Source organism: Mya arenaria, chromosome 16 (genome assembly GCF_026914265.1).
Source record: "Mya arenaria isolate MELC-2E11 chromosome 16, ASM2691426v1".
Classification (NCBI taxonomy): domain Eukaryota; kingdom Metazoa; phylum Mollusca; class Bivalvia; order Myida; family Myidae; genus Mya; species Mya arenaria.
In genome coordinates, this window is record NC_069137.1 from 12,791,005 (window position 1) to 12,797,991 (window position 6,987).

Sequence of the window (6,987 nt, forward strand, 5' to 3'; positions counted from 1 at the left end):
GGTAATTAAGTCAGGTACTAGGAGTGTCTGCAGTAGTGGTAAACAAGTCAGGTACAGTGAGTGTCAGCAGATACAAGGAGTATCTGTATTATTGGTAAACAAGTCAGGTACAAGGAGTGTATGTATTAGTGGTAATTAAGTCAGGTACAAGGAGTATCTATATTAGTGGCAAACAAATCAGGTACAATGAGTGTCTGTATATGTGGTAAACAAGTCAAGTACAAGGAGTGTATGTATTAGTGGTAAGCAAGTCAGGTATAAGGAGTGTCTGTATATGTGGTAAACAAGTCAGGTACAAGGAGTGTCTGTAGCAGTGGTAAACAAGTCAGGTACAAGGAGTATCTGTATTAGTGGTAAACAAATAAGGTACAAGGAGTGTCTGTATTAGTGGTAAACAAGTCAGGTATAAGGAGTAACTGTATATGTTGTAAACAAGTCTGGTACAAGGAGTGTCTGTAGCAGTGGTAAAAAAATCAGGTACAGTGAGTGTCTTCATGTACAAGGAGTGTCTGTATATGTGTTAAACAAGTCAGGTACAAGGAGTGTCTGTAGCAGTGGTAAACAAGTCAGGTACAAGGAGTATCTGTATTAGTGGTAAACAAGTCAGGTACAATGAGTGTCTCTAGCAGTGGTAAACAAGTCAGGTACAAGGAGTGTCTGTATTAGTGGTAATCAAGTCAGGTACAAGGAGTGTCTGTATATGTGGTAAACAAGTCAGGTACAAGGAGTGTCTGTATTAGTGGTAAACAAGTCAAGTATAAGGAGTGTCTGTATATGGGGTAAACAAGTCAGGTACAAGGAGTGTCTGTAGCAGTGGTAAACAATTCAGGTACAGTGAGTGTCTTCAGGTACAAGGAGTGTCTGTATATGTGGTAAACAAGTCAGGTACAGTGAGTGTCTTTAGGTAAAAGTAGTGTCTGTATATGTGGTAAACAAGGCAGGTATAAGGAGTGTATGTATATGTGGTAAACAAGTCAGTTACAGTGAGTGTCTTCAGGTACAAGGAGTGTCTGTATATGTGGTAAACAAGTCAGGTACGGTGAGTGTCTTCAGGTACAAGGAGTGTCAGTATATGTGGGAAACAACTCAGGTACAGTGAGTGTCTTCTGGTAAAAGGAGTGTTTGTATAAGTGGTAAACAAGTCAGGTACAGTGAGTGTGTTCAGGTACAAGGAGTGTCTGTATATGTGGTAAACAAGACAGGTACAAGGAGTGCCTGTATATGTTGTAAACAAGTCATGTACAGTGAGTGTCGTCAGGTACATGGAGTGTCTGTATATGTGGTAAACAAGTCAGGTACAAAGAGTGTCTGTAGCTGTGGTAAACAAGTCAGGTACAAGGAGTGTCTGTATTAGTGTTAAACAAGTCAGGTATAAGGAGTGTCTGTATATGTGGTAAACCAGTCAGGTACAAGAAGTGTCTGTTGCCGTGGTAACAAGTCAGGTACAAGGAGTGTCTGTATAAGTGGTAAACAAGTCATGTACAAGGAGTGTCTGTATAAGTGGTAAACAAGTCAGGTACAAGGAGTGTCTGTATAAGTGGTAAACAAGTCAGGTACAAGGAGGGTCTGTATAAGTGGAAAACAAGTCAGGTACAATGAGTGTCTGTATTAGTGGTAATTAAGTCAGGTACAAGGAGGGTCTGTATAAGTGGTAAACAAGTCAGGTACAAGGAGTGTCTGTATAAGTGGTAAACAAGTCAGGTACAAGGAGTGTCTGTTTAAGTGGTAAACAAGTCAGGTACAAGGAGGGTCTGTATAAGTGGTAAACACGTCAGGTACAAGGAGGGTCTGTATAAGTGGTAAACAAGTCAGGTACAAGTAGTGTCTGTATTAGTGGTAAACAAGTCAGGTACAAGTAGTGTCTGTATTAGTGGTAAACAAGTCAGGTACAAGGAGTGTCTGTATATGTGGTAAACAAGTCAGGTACAAGGAGTTTATGTATTAGTAGTAAACAAGTCAGGTACAAGGAGTGTCTGTATTAGTGGTAATTAAGTCAGGTACAAGGAGTGTCTGTATAAGTGGTAAACAAGTCAGGTACAGGGAGTGTCTGTATATGTGGTAAACAAGTCAGGTACAAGGAGTGTCTGTATTAGTGGTAATTAAGTCAGGTACAAGGAGTGTCTGTATTAGTGGTAAACAAGTCAGGTACAAGGAGGGTTTGTATATGTGGTAATTAAGTCAGGTACAAGGAGTGTCTGTATTAGTGGTAATTAAGTCAGGTACAAGGAGTGTCTGTATATGTGGTAAACAATTCAGGTACAAGGAGTGTCTGTATTAGTGGTAAACAAGTCAGGTATAAGGAGTGTCTGTATTAGTGGTAAACAAGTCAGGTAAAAGGAGTGTATGTATTAGTGGTAAACAAGTCTGGTATAAGGAGTGTCTGTATTAGTGGTAAACAAGTCAGGTACAAGGAGTGTCTGTATTAGTGGTAATTAAGTCAGGTACAAGGAGTGTCTGTATTAGTGGTAAACAAGTCAGGTACAAGGAGGGTTTGTATATGTGGTAAACAAGTCAGGTACAAGGAGTGTCTGTATTAGTGGTAAACAAGTCAGGTACAAGGAGTGTCTGTATTAGTGGTAAACAAGTCAGGTACAAGGAGTGTCTGTATTAGTGGTAAACAATTCAGGTACAAGGAGTGTCTGTATTAGTGGTAAACAAGTCAGGTATAAGGAGTGTCTGTATTAGTGGTAAACAAGTCAGGTAAAAGGAGTGTCTGTATTAGTGGTAAACAATTCAGGTACAAGGAGTGTCTGTATTAATGGTAAACAATTCAGGTACAAGGAGTGTCTGTATTAGTGGTAAACAAGTCAGGTATAAGGAGTGTCTGTATTAGTGGTAAACAAGTCAGGTAAAAGGAGTGTCTGTATTAGTGGTAAACAATTCAGGTACAAGGAGTGTCTGTATTAGTGGTAAACAAGTCAGGTATAAGGAGTGTCTGTATTAGTGGTAAACAAGTCAGGTAAAAGGAGTGTCTGTATTAGTGGTAAACAATTCAGGTACAAGGAGTGTCTGTATTAGTGGTAAACAAGTCAGGTATAAGGAGTGTCTGTATACATGGTAAACAAGTCAGGTACAAGGAGTGTCTGTATTAGTGGTAATTAAGTCAGGTACAAGGAGTGTCTGTAGCAGTGGTAAACATGTCAGGTACAAGGAGTGTCTGTATTAGTGGTAATTAAGTCAGGTACAAGGAGTGTCTGTATTAGTGGTAAACAAGTCAGGTACAAGGAGGGTCTGTATATGTGGTAAACAAGTCAGGTACAAGGAGTGTCTGTATTAGTGGTAATTAAGTCAGGTACAAGGAGTGTCTGTATTAGTGGTAAACAAGTCAGGTACAAGGAGTGTCTGTATATGTGGTAAACAAGTCAGGTACAGGGAGTGTCTGTATATGTGGTAAACAAGTCAGGTACAAGGAGTGTCTGTATTAGTGGTAAACAAGTCAGGTACAAGGAGTGTCTGTATTAGTGGTAAACAATTCAGGTACAAGGAGTGTCTGTATTAGTGGTACACAAGTCAGGTACAAGGAGGGTTTGTATATGTGGTAAACAAGTCAGGTATAAGGAGTGTCTGTATTAGTGGTAAACAAGTCAGGTATAAGGAGTGTCTGTATTAGTGGTAAACAAGTCAGGTACAAGGAGTGTCTGTATTAGTGGTAAACAAGTCAGGTACAAGGAGTGTCTGTATTAGTGGTAAACAAGTCAGGTACAAGGAGTGTCTGTATTAGTGGTAAACAAGTCAGGTACAAGGAGTGTCTGTATTAGTGGTAAACAATTCAGGTATAAGGAGTGTCTGTATTAGTGGTAAACAAGTCAGGTATAAGGAGTGTCTGTATTAGTGGTAAACAAGTCAGGTATAAGGAGTGTCTGTATTAGTGGTAAACAAGTCAGGTACAAGGAGTGTCTGTATTAGTGGTAAACAAGTCAGGTACAAGGAGTGTCTGTATTAGTGGTAAACAATTCAGGTATAAGGAGTGTCTGTATTAGTGGTAAACAAGTCAGGTAAAAGGAGTGTCTGTATTAGTGGTAAACAATTCAGGTATAAGGAGTGTCTGTATTAGTGGTAAACAAGTCAGGTACAAAGAGTGTCTGTATTAGTGGTAATTAAGTCAGGTACAAGGAGTGTCTGTATTAGTGGTAAACAAGTCAGGTACAAGGAGGGTTTGTATATGTGGTAAACAAGTCAGGTACAAGGAGTGTCTGTATTAGTGGTAATTAAGTCAGGTACAAGGAGTGTCTGTATTAGTGGTAAACAATTCAGGTACAAGGAGTGTCTGTATTAGTGGTAAACAAGTCAGGTATAAGGAGTGTCTGTATTAGTGGTAAACAAGTCAGGTAAAAGGAGTGTCTGTATTAGTGGTAAACAAGTCAGGTACAAGGAGTGTCTGTATATGTGGTAAACAAGTCAGGTACAAGGAGTGTCTGTATTAGTGGTAATTAAGTCAGGTACAAGGAGTGTCTGTATTAGTGGTAAACAAGTCAGGTACAAGAAGTGTCTGTATATGTGGTAAACAAGTCAGGTACAGGGAGTGTCTGTATATGTGGTAAACAAGTCAGGTACAAGGAGTGTCTGTATTAGTGGTAATTAAGTCAGGTACAAGGAGTGTCTGTATAAGTGGTAAACAAGTCAGGTACAAGGAGGGTTTGTATATGTGGTAAACAAGTCAGGTACAAGGAGTGTCTGTATTAGTGGTAAACAAGTCAGGTACAAGGAGTGTATGTATTAGTGGTAAACAAGTCAGGTACAAGGAGTGTCTGTATTAGTGGTAAACAATTCAGGTACAAGGAGTGTCTGTATTAGTGGTAAACAAGTCAGGTATAAGGAGTGTCTGTATTAGTGGTAAACAAGTCAGGTACAAGGAGTGTCTGTATTAGTGGTAAACAAGTCTGGTATAAGGAGTGTCTGTATTAGTGGTAAACAAGTCAGGTACAAGGAGTGTCTGTATTAGTGGTAAACAAGTCAGGTATAATGAGTGTCTGTATTAGTGGTAAACAAGTCAGGTAAAAGGAGTGTCTGTATTAGTGGTAAACAATTCAGGTACAAGGAGTGTCTGTATTAGTGGTAAACAATTCAGGTACAAGGAGTGTCTGTATTAGTGGTAAACAAGTCAGGTATAAGGAGTGTCTGTATTAGTGGTAAACAAGTCAGGTACAAGGAGGGTTTGTATATGTGGTAAACAAGTCAGGTACAAGGAGTGTCTGTATTAGTGGTAATTAAGTCAGGTACAAGGAGTGTCTGTATTAGTGGTAAACAAGTCAGGTACAAGGAGTGTCTGTATTAGTGGTAAACAAGTCAGGTATAAGGAGTGTCTGTATTAGTGGTAAACAAGTCAGGTAAAAGGAGTGTCTGTATTAGTGGTAAACAAGTCAGGTACAAGGAGGGTCTGTATATGTGGTAAACAAGTCAGGTACAAGGAGTGTCTGTATTAGTGGTAATTAAGTCAGGTACAAGGAGTGTCTGTATTAGTGGTAAACAAGTCAGGTACAAGAAGTGTCTGTATATGTGGTAAACAAGTCAGGTACAGGGAGTTTCTGTATATGTGGTAAACAAGTCAGGTACAAGGAGTGTCTGTATTAGTGGTAATTAAGTCAGGTACAAGGAGTGTCTGTATAAGTGGTAAACAAGTCAGGTACAAGGAGGGTTTGTATATGTGGTAAACAAGTCAGGTACAAGGAGTGTCTGTATTAGTGGTAAACAAGTCAGGTACAAGGAGTGTATGTATTAGTGGTAAACAAGTCAGGTACAAGGAGTGTCTGTATTAGTGGTAAACAATTCAGGTACAAGGAGTGTCTGTATTAGTGGTAAACAAGTCAGGTATAAGGAGTGTCTGTATTAGTGGTAAACAAGTCAGGTACAAGGAGTGTCTGTATTAGTGGTAAACAAGTCTGGTATAAGGAGTGTCTGTATTAGTGGTAAACAAGTCAGGTACAAGGAGTGTCTGTATTAGTGGTAAACAAGTCAGGTATAATGAGTGTCTGTATTAGTGGTAAACAAGTCAGGTAAAAGGAGTGTCTGTATTAGTGGTAAACAATTCAGGTACAAGGAGTGTCTGTATTAGTGGTAAACAATTCAGGTACAAGGAGTGTCTGTATTAGTGGTAAACAAGTCAGGTATAAGGAGTGTCTGTATTAGTGGTAAACAAGTCAGGTAAAAGGAGTGTCTGTATTAGTGGTAAACAAGTCAGGTAAAAGGAGTGTCTGTATTAGTGGTAAACAAGTCAGGTACAAGGAGTGTCTGTATTAGTGGTAAACCATTCAGGTACAAGGAGTGTCTGTATTAGTGGTAAACAAGTCAGGTATAAGGAGTGTCTGTATTAGTGGTAAACAAGTCAGGTACAAGGAGTGTCTGTATTAGTGGTAAACAAGTCAGGTACAAGGAGTGTCTGTATTAGTGGTAAACATGTCAGGTACAAGGAGTGTCTGTATTAGTGGTAATTAAGTCAGGTACAAGGAGTGTCTGTATTAGTGGTAAACAAGTCAGGTACAAGGAGGGTCTGTATATGTGGTAAACAAGTCAGGTACAAGGAGTGTCTGTATTAGTGGTAATTAAGTCAGGTACAAGGAGTGTCTGTATTAGTGGTAAACAAGTCAGGTACAAGGAGTGTCTGTATATGTGGTAAACAAGTCAGGTACAGGGAGTGTCTGTATATGTGGTAAACAAGTCAGGTACAAGGAGTGTCTGTATTAGTGGTAAACAAGTCAGGTACAAGGAGTGTCTGTATTAGTGGTAAACAAGTCAGGTATAAGGAGTGTCTGTATTAGTGGTAAACAAGTCAGGTACAAGGAGTGTCTGTATTAGTGGTAAACAAGTCAGGTACAAGGAGGGTCTGTATATGTGGTAAACAAGTCAGGTACAAGGAGTGTCTGTATTAGTGGTAATTAAGTCAGGTACAAGGAGTGTCTGTATTAGTGGTAAACAAGTCAGGTACAAGGAGTGTCTGTATATGTGGTAAACAAGTCAGGTACAGGGAGTGTCTGTATATGTGGTAAACAA